This window comes from Cricetulus griseus, chromosome 2, assembly GCF_003668045.3.
Source record: "Cricetulus griseus strain 17A/GY chromosome 2, alternate assembly CriGri-PICRH-1.0, whole genome shotgun sequence".
In the NCBI taxonomy this organism is placed as follows: Eukaryota; Metazoa; Chordata; class Mammalia; order Rodentia; family Cricetidae; genus Cricetulus; species Cricetulus griseus.
The window spans coordinates 6,069,832-6,091,700 of record NC_048595.1 but is presented as its reverse complement, the minus strand read 5'-3'; the positions used below and the strand labels follow the sequence as shown (position 1 = coordinate 6,091,700).

Below are 21,869 nucleotides of genomic sequence, written 5' to 3'. Positions count from 1 at the left end.
GGGGAGCCCATCGCGCTGGTTCCGGCCGCCGCCCGGAGCGCGCGCCCGGAGGCCCGGCCGCACCGCCGGCCACCGAAGCTTCGCGTCTCCCCCGGCCTTTCCCTCCGCTCGTTTTATTAAAAAGAAAAAAAGAAAAAAAAGAAAAAAAAAAGAGAGAGGGAGAGAAAAAAAAAAAAAAAGAAAATGGAAGAGCCAGCCGGGGCAAACACTCCCGCCCCTGGGCCCGCCCTCCGCCGCCCATTGGCCCGTCGTCCGCCGGCCCCACGGCGCGACGCACCAGTGGCGAGGCGCGATACTGCGAGGTGGGCCGGGCCCGAGCGCGGAGTGGGCGGCGGGTCGGCGCAGCAGCCCCGCGGCTCCGCCACCATCGCGGAGGTGCCGCTGCTCCCACAGACGCTCGCGAGCCGCCCCCCGCGCTCCGCAGCCTCTCGCCACGCCGGGCCCCGGTCCCCGCCTCCTTCCCCGCGCCTCGTCCCCTCACGCGCTCCCCGCCTTGTCTCCGCCTCGGCTTCCCTCCTAGTTGAGGGGAAGAAGGGGAAAAAAAGAAAAAAAAAAAAAAGCCCCATCCTCCTGTGGGAGCCCCTCGCCCTCCGGGGGGAGAAACCTACACAAAACCAGACATGGTCCTGGGCTGCCGCTGCTGAAGGCTTGGCCCACCCGAGGAGGTCCGAGTCCCGGCAGGGAAGCCCCGCAGCCCCCCGCCCCGTCCCCGGCGTCGCGTCCCCGCGGGCCGGCCCCCTCGGCCCGCGCCCACCGCCCTCCGCCGCCGCCGCCGGCCCGCGCGCCTCCGTCCCGGTCCCCGCACTTTCCCCGGAGCCGGGCCGCCACCCCTCTCATTGATGGTGTAGCGCCTGAGGGGAAGGTAAGTGTCCCGAGTCGTCCGCCCCGCGTCCCGGGGTCCAGCCGCGGGAGCAGAGGCGGAGGCGAGCGGAGGCGAGCCCTCGGGAGCCGCGGGCCGCACGCTGGCTCGCTCCGGGGCGGCCAGGTGACGGCGGTCCTCCGCGCCTCCTGACCCCTGCTCTCTGCTCGCCCGAGGTCCAACTGTTAGACGCCCGGCGGCCCCACTGTGGGAGGGAAGGACTCGGAGCCGTGCATTTCTCGGATGTTTGTGAATGTGGGGGTCTCGGAACTGACTCATTAAAGTCTAATTTCACATCGAGGAGGAAGGTTTCCTCCTTTGTGTTGTGATCAAGTCTCTGCTCTGTGATTCCAAAATTATGGAACCGCATCTCACTTGGCAGCGGCGTAGAATTCTGTCATGATTTAAGTTCTGCTGTCTGAAAAAGAGGGTGCCTGCCTTTTTTTTTTCTTTATTATTATTTGTTTTGAAAAAGATTATAGGAAGAAGGTAGTTTTTAACGTAGAAATGGGGTGAATGAGTGTTGTGTTGAAGGGAGTATTGCAGGTTTGTTTCCTTTGAAACTGTGCTTGAGAAGTTGTTGAAAGGAAAATAAAATGATTCATTGTTGAATTGTCATTATCCTCTGTCTCTTTTCCAAGGATTGCTTACATTTTTTTTTTTTTGATTACAGACTTCAAACATTGATTTAGGCAGAGTGTGCCCTTGAGAAACTGGGTGTTTTAAATGTTGCAGCGTGTGCTGCTATTTTAAGGTGGATCTGAGAAAGTAGTTTTGTATGAATCTTGAAATAGCCTTCTTCAAAGCAATTTTTAAAACAAAAAAAGACTAACTACTGAGGGTGGACTTGGTGGATTACAAAACAGACATTTAGTGCAACTCAAACGAATACATCCTAGGTATAGATTTCAAACAGCTTTTTATAATTGCTTTCCATTTAAAGAGAGACCTTTTTGTCTGTTGTACACTGGTTTCTTTAGTCTCCGTCTGATGGGGGAGGGGAGAGAGAGGATGGATCTATACAATAATAAAATCATCTTTGGCTAGATAGTTTTTCCATGGATTTGCTTGCTGAGTTAATTCTATTCTAAATTACAAACCATTTTTGATTTTGATGGCCTAGCCTGGGTGGAAGCTGGCTTCCACAGTTTCTCTGTTGTTGAGGTCGAAGGGAAAAAAGGCAGAGGCAGAAACACACACACACACACACACACACACACACACACACACACACACACACACACACACACACACACACACACACCCCCCCCCCCCCCACACACACACACACACACACACACACACAACCAGGCTGAGGGCTCATTGTTCTTCATACACACAGTCATTCTCTCTCCCATATTTGGGACTGGGTTTGCACAGACAAACACAGCTTTTTTGGGGAGAGAGGAGAGAAGATGGGGGAAGGGGAGGTGCTTTTCTCTTCCATCTCATGTCTGGCCTTTTTTTCCCCCCAGCGTTTGCAAGGCAGATGAGTACATGGGAAACTAAAAGACACTCTGGGACATGTTCAGAAGATTCCTGTCTCCCTTTCCTCCTGTGCAGCCCCGCTTTCTTCTGCTGCTTGCTTTTTATTTATTTATTTTTGTCTGTGTAAAGATAAACTCTGCCTTGGCTTTTCCATTCTCTGCTTTCACATTCCTCATTACCTCTGACTCTGTTAGGGACAGGGATTTCTTCACTTGATTTTTATCTTACTGAGTGTGACCAGAGCCTTTTTAAAGTAGAAATAGGTTGCCTCAATTAAAATGATCAAGATTGTATTTGAGGTTAATATTTGACAAGGTGTGTGTGTGTGTGTGTGTGTGTGTGTGTGTGTGTGAGAGAGAGAGAGAGAGAGAGAGAGAGAGAGAGAGAGAGAGAGATTGATTGATGGCCCTTGACTTATCAATGAAGTTTTTGTTTTTGTTTCTAACAGTGGCTTTAGGAAAGATCTGGTTTTCTGGTTGGGGGCTGGGGTAGAGGCCCTTTGGAATGCTGGACAGGGCTGAGAGTCCACCTGGCTAAATCCTGCTCTGGGCCAAGAATGGAGGTTAGTGTGAATACATGTGGTTTGCGGAATAGCACCTTCTACTGGTTAATTGCTTTGAGGATCCAGTGAAGAGGATGGGGGGAGGGGATTAACGGCTGAGGCTTAATGATTTTCTTTTAAACACAGCGGCTGTGCCTTTCTGCAAATGCCACTTCCCCAGGCTGCTAATACAGATGCCCTTTGACAGGCGCACTTGCATCGCAGCCTTATTATGTTATTGGCTGTGTCTTGACATTAATTTGTTTTGTTATCAGGGGTATTTTCACATTGTGACTTCTAAGGACTCCTTTGAATTGATGCTCTTTCGTTTTATGAGAAATGTAGTTTGTCTTAAGCTAGTAAACAAAATAGGTGTTTATTTGCATTCCAGCTGTCGGAAACAATACCCACCAACAGCCCTTAAGAAAATTTTTTAGAATCATTAAAAAGATAAATTATCTTACAGAAAGTAAAATTCTAGCATTAGAGATTTTCCTCTGGGATTTAAACACCCACTCCCTGACAGAGAGGTTGAGGAGAAGTTGGGGTGGGGAAAATCTCACTAAAATCATCAATTTGGTGTTGTATTACAATTGTGCTTATGATAGTTGTATCAATGTTATACTAATAAGCCTGATAGAATGGCTTGTGAATTTGATTTTTCTTTTCTAATCTGGAGGCTAGTAGAAATTTGATTGTGTATATAGATGAACAGAGCAGATGATAGACACCCCTCAAATAGCTGCTTGGTCAGTGCCTCCCAGGAGTTACTGTCATGGGTCCTAACCCATGTCACTTGTTTTAATGCAGCGGCCAATTAGAGAGTTTTGTAGCTGTAAACATGTTCCAGACTGGCTGTTCTTAAGATTGTCCTTGCTGATTCACTGTAGTTCCAAAAGCTTGAAGAACACCTAACGTGGTGTGTTTTGTAGAATGCAGTGTGAACAGTTCAAATGTATTTGTTCAGTGGGGATACAATCAGGTAATTTCAGTTCAGTATAGGCTTTATCAATATTCTGTTGAAAACAAGCTTAAGTAACTAGAAGCCAGTTTGAACTAAAAAGGCTCAATATTCGAGTACTTTTTCACTTAGTGGTTAGCAAAGCAAGTTTTATTTATTTATTTATTTATTTATTTATTTATTTCAGTTTTTCGAGACAGGGTTTCTCTGTGGCTTTTGGAGGCTGTCCTGGAACTAGCGCTGTAGATCAGGCTGGTCTCGAACTCACAGAGATCCACCTGCCTCTGCCTCCCGAGTGCTGGATTAAAGGCGTGCGCCACCACCGCCCGGCTTATTTATCTTCTTAAGTGAGACAGTTGTCTACTCCGGGATCCCACAGGAATACAGACACTACTGAAGTGACTCTGAAGTACCGACAGGTGCTAGAAGCACACGCACCCTGAATGAGATTGCACCCTAAGACCCTGTGTGTAGTGAGTATTATCGTGGATATCCTGAGCACCCACTACTTTAAAATTGGTTTCAAATTTTTCACATCTTGTTCAAATCTCAGGAATCAGTAAAACATTTAAGTAGTAAAATAAGTTGTATATACTGAGCTTCCTTGGGAATTGTGTGCTCTCCTGCTAACTGCTTTTGGCAGCTACTTTTACAATTGATTTAAAGGTTAAGATAGCAGGAAATTCATATTTTTAAGTGAATCATTAGTGTAACCTAGCTGTGAACTTCATCTTCCCCGCCCCCAACAAAAAATACACACATGAGGGCAAGGGAGGGGGGGAGGGCACTACACTGATGAACACAGAGGGCAAGGGGGGGGAGGACAGCTATACTGTTGTTCTGTGTAAGTTTTCTGATAACACTGTACTCTAGACTCTAGTTGATCATAGGTTTTTTTTTAATAGCCAGAAATTTGTCTTGAATCATATGTGAGTAATTATTAATTATTGGCACCCTGATAGTTATTCCACAGTTGAAGCTTTGCATAGCCTATTTAAGTGTGATTTTTGGCAAGCATGTTAGTTTGTGCTTAGCTTCTTGTCTAACACGGTTCTAGTGTTTTTAAAGTGAGAAATGTGCATTTAAATATTCGTTACAGTATTACTAAGATTACTAATGCCATTTCAATGACTATCTGACTACAAATAACTCAAGTATACCCAAATATTTGCCAGCTTGGAGTTTTGGTTGGGTTTTTTAAAATTAATTTATACATATATGTGTGTGTAAGTATGTATGTATGTATGTATGTATGTATGTATGTATGTATGTATTTTGGAGACGGGGTCTGGCTGTGTAGTTCCCATTGGCCTCAAACCCCTGGCAAGCCAGCTGTACCCTCCGAAGTGCTCAGATTATAGGTGTGTGTTTCCATGTTGGGCTGGAATTGTGATTTATATAAATAATTTGTTGGTGTACCAAGTAGTTAAGATATAATTCATGACCTTATGTTAGGTAACTAGGTCAGATAAAACTGCTAACATAAGTTCTTTAAATTTTTTTTTTTTTTATTTAGGGTTGGAGAGATGGCTCTGTAGTTAAGAGTTGTGGGTGCTTTTCCAAAGGACCAAAGTTCAATTTCCAGCTTTCACATGGTGGCTTACTGCCAGTTATAATTCCAGCCCTAGGGGATCTGACACCCTCTTCTGACCCTCTTAGAACACTGCACACATGTAGACATTTAGTACACAGATACACAAGAAGACAAAGCATCCAGACGCATAAAATAAAAAAAGCTTTTATAAAAATTTTGTAAAATTATTGTATTCAGGTTTGGTAGCACCTGCCTTTAATTCTAGTGCTTCGGAGGCAGAGGCAGCCATTTCTATGAGCCTGGTGTACATAGTAAGTTCCAGGTCAGCCATGGCTACATAGTGAGATTATCTCTAAAAAAAAGAATAAGAAAAAAATTTGTTTTTTTAACTTCCGGGGTGGGGGAGGTGGGGTGCATATTGACTGGTGTGGGCACCCATGTATACATGTGGAGGTCAGGAAACAACTTTTGGAAGTCAGTTCTTTCTTCGATCCTTCGAATCTAGTCAGTTTGTCAGTTTGTCAGTTGCTAGACAGGCTTCCTTACCAGATGAGCCATCTGGTGGCCAATAAAAGGTTTTTTATGTGTGCAAGTGAAATGACCTGTTTGTGCCAGTGTAAAAAGATTTCTTTGGGGGGTTCAGAGTCTTATGTAGCCCAGGCTAGTCTCAAACTCCGTATGTAGCCCAGGATGCTTATGAACTTGTGTGCTTTTTGTTGTTACCTCCTAAGTGCTGGAATTACAGGAACACATCCCCATGCCCAGCTTTATATTTTTGTTTTGTTTTTTTTGGTTGGTTTTTCATTTTTCCAAGACAGGGTTTCTCTATGTAGTCTTGGTTGTCCTAGAACTTTCTGTGTAGACCAAGTTGGTTTCAAATTTAGATCTGCTTGCTTCTGCCTCCCAAGTGCTGGGATTACTGGGCAGCCTGTGCCACCACAAGCAGTTAAAGTTTTTTTTTTTTTTTTTTTGAGACAGGGTTTCTCTGTGTAGCTCTGGCTATGCTGGGGCTCATTCTATAGATCAGGCTGGCAAGAGATCTGCTTGCCTCTGCCATCCAAGGGTTGGGATTAAAGGCATGCACTACCACCTCCTGACTTAGAATTGTTTTTAATTTGATGAAATTTGCCAGTATATTAGCAATCATAAATAATATATTTGCTGTGAAATCTTTCTCTAGATGGTTACATTACAAAATAGTATCTCTAATTCATAGAATACTTATTTGAAGAATCAGTGCAGACTGTCTGGAAGTTGAAGGACTAGACTTATCTTAATTTTAAACTTGTTATTATGTAACTTTTAAGCACTTTGGTTAGGATGTTGGGATTGCTAGGGACACAAAACATTCAAAGTCACTTCAAATACCGGGGAAGGTGGACCCGAAATTTAAGCTTTTAAAAAGGTCAGCCCTGCAGAAGAACAGAAGTAGAGGTTAGTGCCTTTCAGTGCTGGAATCCTGTCAGGGGTGTGGAGCCTCTCAGCTTTAGCAACCCAGTATATTTGTCTCTTCAGCACTTTGTTGAACCATACCCTGGAAGTAGGGCTGTGACTAGCAGTAAGGTCCTCACTCTATGGGGGTTGGGGCAATGTTTGCACTGTTGGCTTGCACTAACAGAAAGGTGTGAGCCAGTGTGGCCATGCTGCATCTCTAGTCAGTCTTAGCTCTGAGAGTCCCTTCTGGAAAAACTTCATGCTAATACACACACCACAGCAGGTATGATCACAGTCCTTGGAGCCTGTACATGTCCCCTAGTCTCTCTGAAGACTGAGTCCTTAATCCTTCTTGTGTCAGGAGTGCTCTCTCTCTCTCTCTCTGTGTGTGTGTGTGTGTGTGTGTGTGTGTGTGTGTGTGTGTGTGTGTGTGTGTGTGTGTTCAGAGGGAGTGTGAATAGGCAGGAATGCAGGCTTGTGTTTGCATGTATAAACTGCCTGGGGCAGCTTTGGAAACCTCCCTTTGTGGCAGAAGCTGGCAGTGTTGGGGGAATGTATCCACTCTAGAGCAGTTCTGATTAATGAGTAATGGGATGCAGGGCTCTGACTGTAGGTTTAATATGTTTCCTGTATGAAAACATCATTTAGGTATATTTTAACTGGTGCTCCGTAGTTCATTTTTCAGTGGTGCTGGTGATGGAACTCAGAGCTTTGCTTGTGTTTAGGCAGGAGCTTCTGGATATTCCTTAAACCCAGACTTAATGTCCCTCAGCTGCCTCACTCTGCTCTCCCTTCCTTTTTTATATGGGTCACAGAAGGATTGAAACCATGTTGACCCACCATCCTGTTCTCTCTGGCAGAGTCCCCTTGTAAAGCTGGGAGTTTTTAGTAAAGGAAGTCTTTGCTCAGAGCACTGGACACCCAGGCCTTCTAACCCTCTGCCCTTAACTGGCCGTTTATCTCTGCTTCCTGTGTGTGGTTGTGCTGTGTTCCCATTTCCACTAGGGACTCTGTCTGTAATTAACATTTCCCCAGAGACATCCGATAGGCGGTCAGTTATTGCTAGTGCTGGCTAAGGGCTTAGGGTCAGGCTGCCTCAGCCCTCTAGATGGGCTACACTTAGGCGAGATCCTCGCCTCTGTATGTCTGCTCATGTGCAGGGACATGCAGGTGAAAGCTTTCTGAGCCTTGTGGTCTAGGAAAGGGATTTCTTTGGTTTTTGTTAGGGTCGTTGTTGGCTTTTCTAGCTGATTCTGTTTAGTAGTTATTTTGCTTTAAGACATTACATAGCCATAACTAATCATACAATCTCTTCATTAGGTGAGATCTGCTTATTAGGTTTGTCTTACTTTCTCTTTATTTTCTGTAAATTGGTTCACCTGCATGCCTGTCTATCTACCTGCTTTTCTAAGTCAGTGTTTCCCAAGCTGGACTAACCGCATACTAGTAAACTGCAAGCTTGTAAGCACTCTGCAGTCAAGTAGATTTACAATGTACAGTTGCCCTCTAAAGCTTTAGATATGGCATGGTGTACAGTTGTGGTTTTTTTTTTTTTTTGTGGGGGGTGGCAGGGTCTCATTGTATAGATTAGGCTGGCCTCCAAACTTTTGCTTCAGCCTCTTGAGTATGGGATTTCCCCTGTGCTTTAAGGATGCTTGTGACTTTACTGGACATATTTTGACATACATTTATAAAATTTAGTTCTGTCTTGACCTGAGACAGATTCTCTTTCTCCTTAACAAGAAGTAAGTTTTGTGTCAGCAAGATGTCTTAGTGTGGGTAAAAGTGACTGCCAGACTACAATTCAGCTGGGCAATGGTGGCACATGTGTTAATCCCAGCAGACGAAGGTGGAGCCAAGTGAGTTCCAGGACAGCCAGGGCTACACAGAGAAACCTTGTCTTGCGAGGGAAAAACACTACAACTCAAGTTCAATCCCCGGAACTCACATTCTGGGAGGAGAGAACAGACTTCTGAAAGTTCTCTACACACATTTAATGACATCTCCATAAGAAATACTTCTCTCTCTCTCTCTCTCTCTCTCTCTCTCTCTCTCTCTCTCTCTCTCTCTCTCTTTTGAGAAAGGGTTTCTTTATGTAGCCTACTGTCCTGGCTGTCATTTGTAGACCAGGCTGGCCTCAAACTCAGTAATCTACCTCTCTGCCTCCCAAGTTGTGCCGCCACTCCTGACTAGAATTAAAAATAGAGATTATGATTATTACTACTTAGTGCTTTTGTTGCTCTCTACTATTTTTCTTCAAGTAACTTACTCCAGTGTGTCCAAGGTGAAAAAGGCCCTGCTTTTTCTCTCTGATCTGTATGTTGTTCTATGGTTATATTTGGGCAGAGAGAATCTATTACCTTTTATTTCCTTTCTCAGTCCAATCAATCAGATCAGTAGTTAGTTTTCTTTTATCCCACTTTCTTACCTAAAGCTAGGTTTCTTATTTAATGCAGTTTAAAAGAAATTATTTATTATGTATATAGTGTTCTGTCTGTATGCCTGCATGCCAGAAGAGGGCACCAGATCTCACTACAGATAGTTGGAACCACCATGTGGTTGCTGGGAATTGAACTCAGGACCTCTGGAGGAGCAGCTGGTGCTCTTAACCACTGAGCCATTTGTTCAGCCCTCATTTTTTTTTTTAAATTATATATTTATTATGTATATAGTGTTCTGCCTGCATGTATAACTTCTTTCCAAAAGAGGGCACCAGATCTCATTACAGATGGTTGTGAGCCCCCATGTGGTTGTGGGAATTGAACTCAGGACCTCTAGAAGAGCTGATGGTGTGCTTAATCTCTCTAGCCCCTATAATACAGAGATTAATCACTTCAGTATATAGGCAATGGCAAGAATCTTTCACAAATAAAATTCTTGACTTTGCCATTGATGAGGTTAAGCCTAAGGCTATGTAGAGATGATATGTAGGAATCCCAGTTTCTATTGGCCGTTGGCATACCCTAACTGTGAGCACATGGAGTGTCTTAGCGACAAACTACCACAGTGCTGTGTGTGTGCAGAGAACTTCAAACCCTGGTGGCAGCACAGGAGCACCTTTGACCTAGTGGCTCAGCTGAGCTATTCTGGTGCAAGGGTTTCTTGAGGTTGCAGCCAAGAGGTTAGCTAGGACTGGAGGATCTGCTTCCAGCATGTCTCCTCAAATGGGTGTGGGCAGGGAGCCACCAGTGCTGGCCACATGAAGTTCGCCACAGTGTTACTAGAGTGACCTCATGACATGGCATTTGATTTTGACTTGGGAGCACAAGCCTGCCTCTCCATTTTTGTGACCTCATCTTGGAAGTCAGATACCTCCCACCCCCTTTGAGATATTGTCTCACTGTGTAGCTTTGACTGGCCTGTAGCTTGCTGTGTACACCAGGCTGGCCTCCTGCCTTTGCCTCCTGAGCACCAGAACTAAAAGTGTGTGCCGATACATCTCAAAAATATCTCTTCTGCCATATTGTACTAATGGGAATCAAATTGTTAAGTAGAGCCAACACTCAAGGGGGTGAAAGGTGAGTTCTTGAAAAGAACAGCATCAAAAAATTTGTGAGGGGCTGCTCCTCCAGGGGCCCCAGATTCTGATCCCATCACCCATATGGTGGCTAATAGCTGTAACTCCAGTTCCAGAGAATCCGATGCCCTCTTCTGGCCTCTGTGGGCACTGGGTATGCATAATGTCCAGACATACATGCACGCAAAACACACATAAATAAAAAATACTCCCCCCCCCCAAGTTTTAGACATTGTGAATTTATGTTTAAGTTACCTCAGGAATTCAGAGGAAGCAGTGTGGCAGGTTAGGAAGTCGTCATTTTCCTTGAATGGAAGTAGCCATTGCTGTTTCTCAAGAGAGTGACGGACTGAAATCCCTCACTGGTCATCATTTTTGCTCTGCCCTTGCCTCGCCTTGCCTCCCTGTATTGCTCTCTACTTTATTCTAAGGCATAGCCTCTCCCTGGGCCCCACGTTAACTGATTTAGGAGGCTAGCTAGTCGTCTTGCTCTCCCAATCTTTTTACACGGGTTGTGGAGGGGTCAGTATGCTTTTGCTGTGCAAGCAGAGAGCTAATCCTGTTGTCCTCTGAACTCCACATGCAGACACAGGCTCCCACGATCCTCTCTCTCCTCCCTGTCTTGCAAACGCAGTCTCTGTCTTCTGACTCTTTCTCTCTGTCTCTATCTCAAACAAAACAACCAATAAATGAAAATTCTGCTGAGGAGTTGTTTCCTGAAGTTGTCTGGGTTTCACCTTTTTTCTTAGTACCCATTCTGCTTTCTTTTTTGGCTTTTTGAGACATGGTTTCTCTGTAACCCTGGCTGTCCTGGAACTCTCACTCTGTAGACCAGGCTGGCCTTGAACTCAGGTATCCACTTGCCTCTGCCTCCCAAATGCTCGGATTAAAGGCACACACCACTATGCTGGGCTCCTAAGTACTTGTTCTTAAGTTCTTTAACCATTTTATTAAATTTGTCCCTTTATATTGTATATTAATATTTACTTTATATTAACATTTGTATTTTAGCCCAGTGTAGTGGTGTATGCATTAGAATCCTAGCATGTGGTAACTAAAACAGGAGGAATGATGCCAATTTGAGGCCAGCCTGGTCTACATAATGAGTTCTGGGCCAGCCAAGGCCACCATACAAGATCCTGCGTCAGAAAAAAACAAGCAGAGCAAAACATTTTATTTTGGTGTTAAGTGTTCCCCCTACTAGATTGATTATTAACCCTTAAAGGCAGAGGTTTCCTTGAATTATATCAGTCTACAGACTTATATTTGAAATTAGATGTATTCTAGAGTTGCTTGAGTCAAAGGTGCCATTAATTAATTAATTAATTGCCATCAATTAATGTGCATTATCTTTATCCTAAGAATGGGAAAACACTGCCCATCAAGCTACATTAGACCTGTCTCTGGTCCAGTCGTTTGCACACAGAGAGCTCTTTGTGCCTTATCATCGTGCAGTATGGCCCACACATTTTGGCTGTCTTTATCATTTCTATATTTCCCTGAAAGCATATTTGGGAACAGATATTAAAGCAAATTATTTTCTCCTAAAGGAATATTGTCATAGGCAGTATTTTCCCTAATGATGTAGTGTGAACAGTCTTAGCCACAGCCAACAGCACAGGAAAAACAGACGCTGCCATGGACCTGTAGTCAGTGCAGCTAAACTCTGTTCTAATTCCCAGTGAGCAGGCATGACCAATTTCAGTTTTGGTTTGTAATTTGTATAGTATTCAAAAATATTGCCCTGTTTATCATTTTCATCAAAAACACGTTAGCTGCTTAAAAATGATTTTCCTATCTGGGCAATGGTGGCACACACATTTAATTCCAGCACTCAGGAGGCAGAGTCAGGTGGATCTCAGTGAGTTTGAGGCCAGCCTGGTCTACAAAGTGAGTTCCAGGACAGCCAGAGCTGCTACACAGAGAAACCCTGTGTTGAAAAATCAAAAAGAAAAGACCAAAAAAAAAAAAAAAAAAAAAAGGGGTGGTAACAGAAAGGGTGGGTCCCTAATCTTTCATACTTACGTTTTATTTGTCATGTGTAACCTAACCATGAGCTAATTAAATATAATAAAAACCCATCTTTAATTTTTCTCTTAGGTTTATGCCCTTCACTTTTGTATGATTAGTGACACATGAATTTTCATTTATGTATGAAGTGGTGCCTACAAAATAACCAAGACACCCATTAGAGTTGTCCCGTGATGAGTTTTCTCAGTAACGGGGAGGTAGACTTGCATGTGACTGACATGTAGACTGGCATGTGACTGACCTAGGTGAGGAGGGGATCTTGAGAGGTGATGCTGTCTGTGGTTTAGGGAAGAGTGATCTCTGGCTGAGGACTCAGGGAGGATTTGGTGTAGGAGGAGGTGCTTAACCTGTGTTCTGAAGGATTGCCAGCATTTGGACATGTGGTAAGTAGCTAAGAGGATTTCAGACAGGAAATTGCATGGAGCAGAGGCGCAGAGGACAGAACGCCGAGGCGTGTTGAGTACTTTGGCTGCTTCTATGATGAGGATTATCAAATTGTGTTTCGATTTTTTCTTCCATCTCTCTTCTTAAATTCTTTTAAAATGTTCTGTAGTAGATTCAGGCAGGCATAGTTCTTTTGACCCAGATAATTTATGTTTGGAGCTGTGGCTGGTAGCTGTTCAAGCCAAGTTGAACGTGTTTGGGAAAAGAGTTGCTTGGGCTGATTTCTCAAAGGAAGTGTAAACAGGGCTGGTTTACACTGGGTGCGCTTAGAGCACCCGAAGGACAGGCTGGGTTCATATAAGTTCCTTCAGGTGGGCCACTTTATTTAATAACTTCACATACTCAAATTATGTACAAATTATAGTTATAAAATAGGCATTCATTATAATCATATTGATGTAATTAGAAATAGGTGTGTTCATTCCTGCAAAGCCGTCCCAGATGTTTTTTGTGCAGATTTTTGTCCCCCCCCCCCCAGTGCTGGGATTAGAGGCGTGCACCACCAATGCCAGCTTCACGTACATATTTTCAAATTTAGTTCTTGTAATTACACTTCTACACTTCAGGTATGTTTTGATTTTTAAATAATTTCATTGTGTGTTTGTATACATTGCTTTTCCTGTTGCTGGTATAGGAATGCTTTTGATTTTTTTTTCTGTCCTCTTGTCTGTATCATTATATACTTGTACAGATTTATAGGAACAATTTCTAGGTAGATTTCTTGAATTAATAGATGTGCGTTTTTGTTTCAAAAGCTGCTAATAAGGTGGGCATGGTGGTATGTTCCTGTAACACTAGATCTAAGAGGCAGAGACAGAGAGGGTCATTGCTAATTTGAGGTTAGTCTGCTATATGAGTGAGTTCCAGATCAGGCAGGGCTGTATAGAGCGACCCTGTCTATTTTTTTGTTTGTTTGTTTTTTGAGACAAGGTTTGTCTGTGTAGCCTTGGCTGTCCTGGAACTCACTCTATAGACCTGTTGGCCTTGAACTCAGAGATTAATCTGCCTCTGCCTTCTGAGTGCTGGGATTAAAGATGTGTGATGCTACCTCCTGGCTATATGCAGTATTTTATCTTAATTTATATTCCTTTGCCCATGAGTGAAGTTGATGATCTTTTTATACATAAGAATTTAGGGGGCTTGAGAGGTGGCTCAGAGGTTAAGAGCACTGACTGTTATAGTAGGTAATTACCAATACGGAGTCAGGTAGAAATATAAGGGTATTTAATAGGGAAAAGCCTTACTTACAGAGCGAACCAGCCAGCCGGTGGTAGTCTGTACAGCAAGAAGCAAAGAGAAACCGAAACCGAAAACGCAGTCCCCCTACTCACTCTGACCACGCCCTCACAAGCCTCAGGTACTCCTGTAGCCAGCCCCTAAGAAGGCGTGGCTACAGCTTCCCCTACAGACTGTTCTTCCAGAGGTCCTGAGTTCAATTCCCAGCAACCATGTGGTGGCTCACAACCACCTTGAATGAGATCTGGTGCCCTCTGCTGGCATGCAGACAGAAGACATAACAAATAAATAAAATAAAATACATAATAAATAAATAAAATCTTAAACAAAACAAAACAAACAACAACAAAAAGCCCCAAAGAATGTAAAGGCAAACACTTTACCAGTGGAGCTAAATCCCTATCTTACTGATAGAACAGGGGTTTCCAGAGAGTGCTTATTTGTGAGTGCCATTTATCTATTTATCTATTTGAGTGGCTCTCACCCTTCCTGATGCTGTGACCCTTTAATGTAGTTCCTCGTGTTGCAGTGACCCCCACTATAAAACTATTTTCTTTGCTACTGTTAGGAATAGGAATGTAAATATTTGATATGCAGGATATATGATATTGAGAACTGCTGATGTATTTGTTTGTTTATTTGTTTAGATGGGGTCTCACATAGCCCAGGCTGACCTTGGACTTACTATAGCCAGACTTATGATCTTACTGCCTTCATCTTCCAGAGTGCTGAGGGTATAGGCATACGCTACCATTCTTGGCTGCTCTTATTTTGTTGGAGCCATTCAAGAAATAGATATAGTTGTGACTCAGTGGGAGGACATGTACTTAGCATGTACCGGGTTCTAGGCCAAGCCTCCACAACAAAAATAGTAAATAAATATCTCCAACACCAAAAAAATCAGAATGGCCACTGTTACGGTTTTTAGGTGAACTGTCTTCCATAGGCTTACATGTTTGAACATTCAGTCTCTAATTGGTGGCGCTGTTTTGGGAGGTGAGGCACTGCTGGAAGAAGGTCATAGGGTGGGCCTTACTAGTTAGAGCTCTACCTACTTCCTGCCTGAGCTCTCTACTTCCTAACCCTCTGAGAGGTGAGCAACCAGTTGTGTACCATCACGTCGTCCCAGGATGGGCTGTGCTTTCTCAAACTGATACCAAATACACCCTCCCTTAAGTTGCTTCTTTCTAGGTTTCTGTGGCAGAGCCATGAGAAGCTTGACCAGCACAGTAGCCATTCTTGATTATATTACTGGTAACTATATACCATGCCTGTGGTCTTTTCTTTCCAAACACATCAGCACGACAGCCCCAGATGGGAACTGAAACACCATGGCCTTTTCTGGCTTTCCGGTCTGAGGCCTTTCTTGTCGGAGAGGGCAGCCGACCTGGCTGGATTCTGAAATGGAGTTACGTGTGACAACTGCTTTGGAATCTTAGAGCTGCTTTGGTACTGGATAGGGAGTGGGTGGGGAGTGATTTCTTTGAAATAATTTATAGTTGAACTGATTTTCAACTGCTAGAGGTGATAGAAACTCTTGGACTTTTCTGGAAGTAAGGAAGGCAGCTGAGATGAAAAGATTTAAAAAAAAATAGGGTAAGTGTTTAAAATTAGTTTTTTTAAAAAGGCGAAGTGATTAAGTACCTTGTTACTCTGGCCTTTTTATTTATTGATATTAAAAACTTGAGATTTCTTAGTTTCTAGTAAAATGTGTTTGTTTCTAGTGGGTTGACTAAACTGCCCCCTCTAACAGCAGCTGTCTGGCCCATGTGTGTTTCCATTGTGAGCCACACAGATATTTTGTGTGTGTGTGTGGGGGGGGGTGGGGGTTGTAAGTGATTTGGTTTTTGGAATCAGTTGTTTCTGTCCTAGCATTGACTCGAATCTCATGGAGTCCTCCAGTAGCTCTTGTCAGTTGCTCAGTGATCCTGTACAAATGAGGGTGTTTTTGCATTGTTCTTGTGAAAAAAGAGGAGAGTGTCAGGCATGGTGGCATACACTTTAATCCCCGTACTTGGGAGGCAGAGGAGGTGGATCTCTGTGAGTTCAAGGCCAGTTTGGTCTACACAGTGATTACCAAAACAGCCAGAGCTACATATGAGACCCTGTCTTTGAGGGGGGGAAAAAAAAAAAAGAACAGAAAAAAGATGTTTGCAGACTCTGGTAAGAAATGATCTAAAAAAGAAAAGAGAAGAAATGGTTTCCTGTTGGACATGGAAACACACGCCTTTAATCCCAGCACTCGGGAGGCAGAGGCAGGTGGGATCTTTGTGAGTTCAAGGCCAGCCTGGTCAACAGAGTAAAAGAATTCCAGTATAATTAGGACTACACAGAAAAAACAAACAAACAAACAAACAAACAAACAAAACAAAAAAAACTGTCTTGAAAAACAAAAACAAAAACAAAAAAGTTTTCTGTTGACTTTGATGGAATCAGTCTCCTCCCCCTTTTTGTGTATAAACCTAAACATTCAGTTGTCAATATTTTACTAGTAAAATATACTTAAGTTGTGGGTCTTGACTTTTTTTGTAATTGTATGCCTTTCTGTTTGGATTATTTATTATCTTAAATTATGTGTACACATGTGGGGGCCTGTGCATGCATGTGTGTCTGTGAGTGTGTGTTTGAGTGTGTTCATGTGGTTTGTGCACATGTGTGTGTAAAGGTGCTTGTGTACATGTGTGCCTGTGCATGTGGAGGCCCAAGGTCAGCTTTATTTTATGTGTGTCAGTGTCTTGTCTGCATGTATGTTTGTATACTGTGTGTGTGCCTAATGCCCTGGATGCTATAAGATGCTGTCCAGTCCCCTGGAGTGGAGTTATAGATGGCTGTGAGATGCCATGTGACTTCTGATAATTGACCCCGGGTCCTTTGGAAGAGCAGCCAGTGTTCTTAATCACTGAGCTGTCTTTCCAGCCCCTATTGTGTTTTTTTGTTTTGTTTTTTTTTTTCAAGACAGGGTTTCTCTGTGTAGCTTTGGAGCCTGTCCTGTTCTGTAGACCAGGCTAGCTTCGAACTCACAGATATCTGCCTGCCTCTGCCTCATGAATGCTGGGACTAAATTAGGTGTGTGCTACCAACACCCAGCTAATCTATGTATTTCTGCATGGCCTTATCTTATCAGAGAATGCCTGGCGCATCCTATCTTCCTGGACTCTACATGGCATCTCCTCGAGGTCTCTCTCTGCCTCTCTCCCCAGCATTCTCCTTGCCTTTTAGTCCTGGCTATCTTCCTGCCTCTATCGGCCAAACAGTGTTTTATTCATCAACCAAGAAGAGAAACATCCCCCATCACACCTTGCATTTTTTTTTTTTTTTTTAAAGATAGTCTCATAGTATGGCTAAAGCTACCTTGCAACTTACTGTGTAGCTCTGGTTTGTTAAGAACCCTTGTGAAGCTGGGCGTTGGTGGCACACACCTTTAGTACCAGCACTCAGGAGGCAGAGGCAGACGAATCTCTGAGTTTGAGGGCAGACTGGTCTAAGGAACAAGTTCCAGGACAGGCTCCAAAGCTACACAGAGAAGCACTGTCTCAAAAAACAAACAAACAAAAAAAACAAAAAACAAAACAAACAAACAAACAACAACAACAAAAAACCAACCCCATGTGAATCCTTCTGCCTAGTTTCCTGAGTGCTGGAAGTATAGATGTGAGTCTTGGAAATGATGATGATGATAATAATATGAGTCTTGGAAATACTATTACTGCTGTTATTATTATTTGTGTGTTTTGAGACAGATTCATGCAGCCTAGGCTGGCCTTGAATTTGCTAGGATTGGCCTTTAACATCTGATCCCCCATCCTTTACCTCTTTTTTGTTTTTCCTTTGGTTTTTCAAGATGGGTTTCTCTGTAGTTTTGGCTATCCTGGAACTTTCTCTGTAGACCAGGTTGGCCTCGAACTCACAGAGATCCACCTGCCTCTGGTTCCTCAGTGCTGGGATTAAAGGCTTGCACCACCACTGCCTGACCATCCTTTACCTCTTAAAGACTGGGATTACAAATATGTGCCTTGGAGTCATTGTTGATTGGTTGATTGTCCTTTATTGACATTCATGTCTTAAGGCTTTTTTCCTGTCAACATCCTTTGGCCTTTTAGTTGTGGTTTTGATTAAACTAGTTATTAGTCATCCCTTCCTCCCTCCCTTCCCTTCTTCCTTCCTAGCTAAATGTTTTACTTGTTTTATTTTTTTTTTTGCATTTAAAGTACTGGTCAGTGACATCCTTGATCTGCGATTCTTATTTCTTAACTATTGCACCTAAAATGGTTTCCTTTCTTGATTGGTTTTGCAGAGGCCTACTCATTCTCCTAGGTTATGTTGTCATCAACATTAATTAGGCTAATTTGGTTTTCTGCACAGTGTCTCTACTAATGTGATGCCTTGGTTTATAATTGTTTGCAAACACACAAGGATGGGTTTGGTGCTTGTTTAAAGTTTTAGCAGTTGTGTCATTGAGGATGAGAGTCTTCAGCACTTCTCAGAAAGTAGTGTTAACATCCAGTAGACCTCCAGCAGCAATGTCTTTTGGCTTACATGTGAAGCCATGTCTTGAATTTACCTGTACCTGTGGGGGCAGGAAAAGGGTATGGTTTTACTTACACCCTCCCCTTTTTAGCTCTTCATAGGGAGATTAAAGATGATTCTGATTGACACTTGGGTCATTGGCATGATTACATAGATTAACTCTAATGTGCACTTGAGTTGCTCCATCATGGTATTTAACCTGTATATATCTTTGTTTGCACTTCGAGGCTGTTCACTGGTTCATCCAGAAAACAAAAATAGTTGGCTAAAATAAAACGAAACTTCTATGTAACATGATAATATGCCCATTTGGTGTACTGTTGATTAGAGTTCAGAAAGTTATTTTTTTGTTTTTGTTTTGTTTTTTTGAGACAGGGTTTCTCTCTAACTGCCCTAGCTGTCCTGGAACCTGCTTTGTAGACCAGACTAGCCTCGAACTCACAGAGATCCACCTATGTCTGCCTCCTAAGTTCTGGGATTAAAGGTGAGTGCCTCCACCTGTTGGCAAAAATCACTGCTTTAAATTTTTTATTTTATTTTATGTGTGTGAGTGTTTTGGTGCGTATGTCTGTGTTACCATGTGCATACAGTGCTGTGGAGGGTGCTGGAGCTCAAACTTCTGTCTGAAGGCGCACCCTTCTGTCCTGTGCAAGAGCAGCCAGTGCTCTTAACCACTGAGCCAGCTCTCCAGCCCCAAATGACTTCTTTTTTTTTTTTTTTTTAACACTCTTTATATGTGTTGTGTGTGTTATTGAAGGTTTACTGACCTGAAGCATGATAGCCGCTTTGCATTACAAAAACAACCTTGGTGGGCTGCCTAGCTGGCCGCTAGAGGCCACTTTCACCTGGGCAAGGCTGGTGTAGGACTGTGTGCTCTGCTGTCTTAGCTGCTGTGTGAAGTCAGTAGTACATAAGTGGAGGTGAGGGAAACAGCTATGGAGGGCTGGGGAGGTGCTTGGTGACTCTAGGTGTCTTCCTGTGTTGCTCTCTAGCACGTCTTTTGAGATGGGAGCTCACTGAACTTGAAGCTGATCAATAAGCCCAGGGGTCTTCTGGTCTCCATTTGGTCATGCTGGGATAACAGATGTGCCTGGCACCTGGAGCTCCAAAACCATGCTCGTGTGGCAAACATATTATCAACTAACCCATCTTCCCAGATTTAATTTAAAAATATTATTATGTATTTATTTTTATTTTTCACATAAAGGTGCTAGGAACTGAACCTATGTCCTCTGTAAGAGCAGTATGAGTTCTTAACTTCCCAGCAGTCTCCGCAATGTCCTTCTTTTCTATTATTGTGTGTACGAGAACACCTATGTCATGATGCACACATGGAGACTACAGGACAACCTTGTGAAGTTGGTTCTCTCTTTCTGCCTTTATGTGAGTTCTGGGGAATCAAACCCAGCTTGCCAGACTCTCTTGCATGGAATGTGCCTTTACCCCCTGTACCATCTCACTGGCCCCTTCTCAGACTTCTTGCTTTTCATTTTATGAGTAGATATATCAAAAGAGGTAGGGTGTAGGGCAGTGTTTTATATATCCCATGCTGGCCTTGGATTTGCTGTGTAGTTGAGGATGACCTTAAACTTTTGCTTTCATCTTTTGAGTGCTAGGATTAAATATTTACCCCCACCCACACACTCTTCAGTTTATGTGGTGCTGGGGATTGGATCCAGGTCTTCTTTAGGCTTAGATAAAAACTCTGTTCCAAAAGAGCTACATACAATCCAGTACCCTTCTTTTATTGGGTCAGTGTTTCAGGTATCCTAGGCTGACTTTGAACCACTGGTCCTTGGCTTTACACCTCACTCTGGGATTATAGATGCCCACCACTGTGAATAGCTTTCTAAAAGGTGTCTTATTTCCAGCGTGAGCATGGCTCTGGGTTCAATTCCCAGTGCTGGTGGAGGGAAAAAAAAAGTATCTTAGAAGAATAGTAAAGCTTTACCTGCCTCTTGTAACACATTCAGCTTTGTTTTAATGGAAGAACTCTGTGAATGAATTGAGCGTGGAGAAATATGGAGATGGTATCAGTAGATTGAGCTGGAAGTGGGAATAGATGAAAGTTCTTTCTGATGCCACAGTCAGGCCCCTAAAATGTAGAGAGAACAGAGTTATCCTGTAGCTGGAAGGGTTCAGGTTTGGGGTTCAATGGGGACACTGAGGTAGATTGTTACTTGGATAGGGGATTTATTAATGATGCATAGATATTTAGATGGCAGCGTGGTAGGGTGGGGATTCTGAGGAGAGATCAGGCCTGCATGAAAGTGAGGACCCTTCTCATGCCTTTTAAAGTGGGTGGGATGGGAGGGAGGTCCTGTGCCACGTGATGGGTGAGCAGCCTGTCTCATTTCAGACTGGTGGAGGGAGAGTCTGCCAGCCTGGGGCCTGCATGTGAACTTATGTATCTGTAAGGTCAGGGAGGGCAAGACTCTGGTTAACAGTCCCTGGAGAGAGCCAGAGGCTTCCCACCCTAGTCAGCCATTCAAGCAGGAAGCACTGAAGCCCGCACCTGATGGGGGAAGTGCTTCTGTGTATGTGTTTGTCTTATTGGATGATAAATAAAGTACTATTTGGCCAATGAGGCAGCTAGTTAGGCAGGACTAGGAGTGAAGGAGCATTCTAGGAAATGTAGTAAAGAAGTGGTGATCCGCAGGAAGTGACATGGCAGGGAGACTCATATAAACAAGGGCAACAAGGAAGTGGGCCCCTTCTCTCTTCTTTCAGAGTCACCACTTGATCCCGGGATGAGGACGCCAATGGAAGGCATTCTAAATAAGAGAAGTCTTATAAAATATATAGATTTATGATAATTAAGACTGAGCTAACAGATGAGAAATCCTAGTCATTGGCCAAGCAGCATTTGTACCTAATAGAAGTCTCTGTGTGTTATTTGGGGCCCTAACTTGGCCTGCACACCTTGGACGGCTGGTGGAAAGTGCCCATGTGGCGGTAGGGCTTGGGTGGCTTTTGGCGGAAAGATTTATCGTAACAGGCACCCCCACTTTTTTTTTTCTCCTTTCTGGGAGTCAAGATTAGTTTGTAATTCAAGTACCTAGTAGGTCTTTAAATTTTTTTTTTACTGATTTGAACTAGCCTGTTCTCATGAGGCCTTGATGTAAGTTCTCACTTTTGTTTTGGGTATTTGGGATAGTTTGTCCTCTTTGTGATTCAAGTGACAATGAAAGGTGGGTTAAATTCCACATGCCTGCAAGTCCATGTTTGCACCTTGTACTTACAAGCTTCTAGGATGCTGATTGCCAGCCTTGCTGGTGTGAGAGTGACTCTGAAGTC

At 43.5% G+C, this 21,869-nt stretch overlaps 1 protein-coding gene across 6 annotated transcripts in view; it reads left to right on the top strand.

The window, feature by feature from the left end:
* Positions 1 to 375: 375 nt before the first annotated feature.
* The window catches only part of Rere (arginine-glutamic acid dipeptide repeats), a 329,883-nt gene continuing 308,389 nt past the window's right edge, over positions 376 to 21,869 (top strand). For 2 of the 6 annotated variants that reach the window (XM_035439391.1, XM_035439389.1), the window contains exon 1: positions 376 to 862. The gene's annotated coding sequence lies outside the window, so the exon portion shown is untranslated. The remainder of the gene's footprint in view (positions 863 to 21,869) is intronic. The other 4 variants (XM_035439392.1, XM_035439394.1, XM_035439396.1 and 1 more) reach the window with 3 other exon arrangements.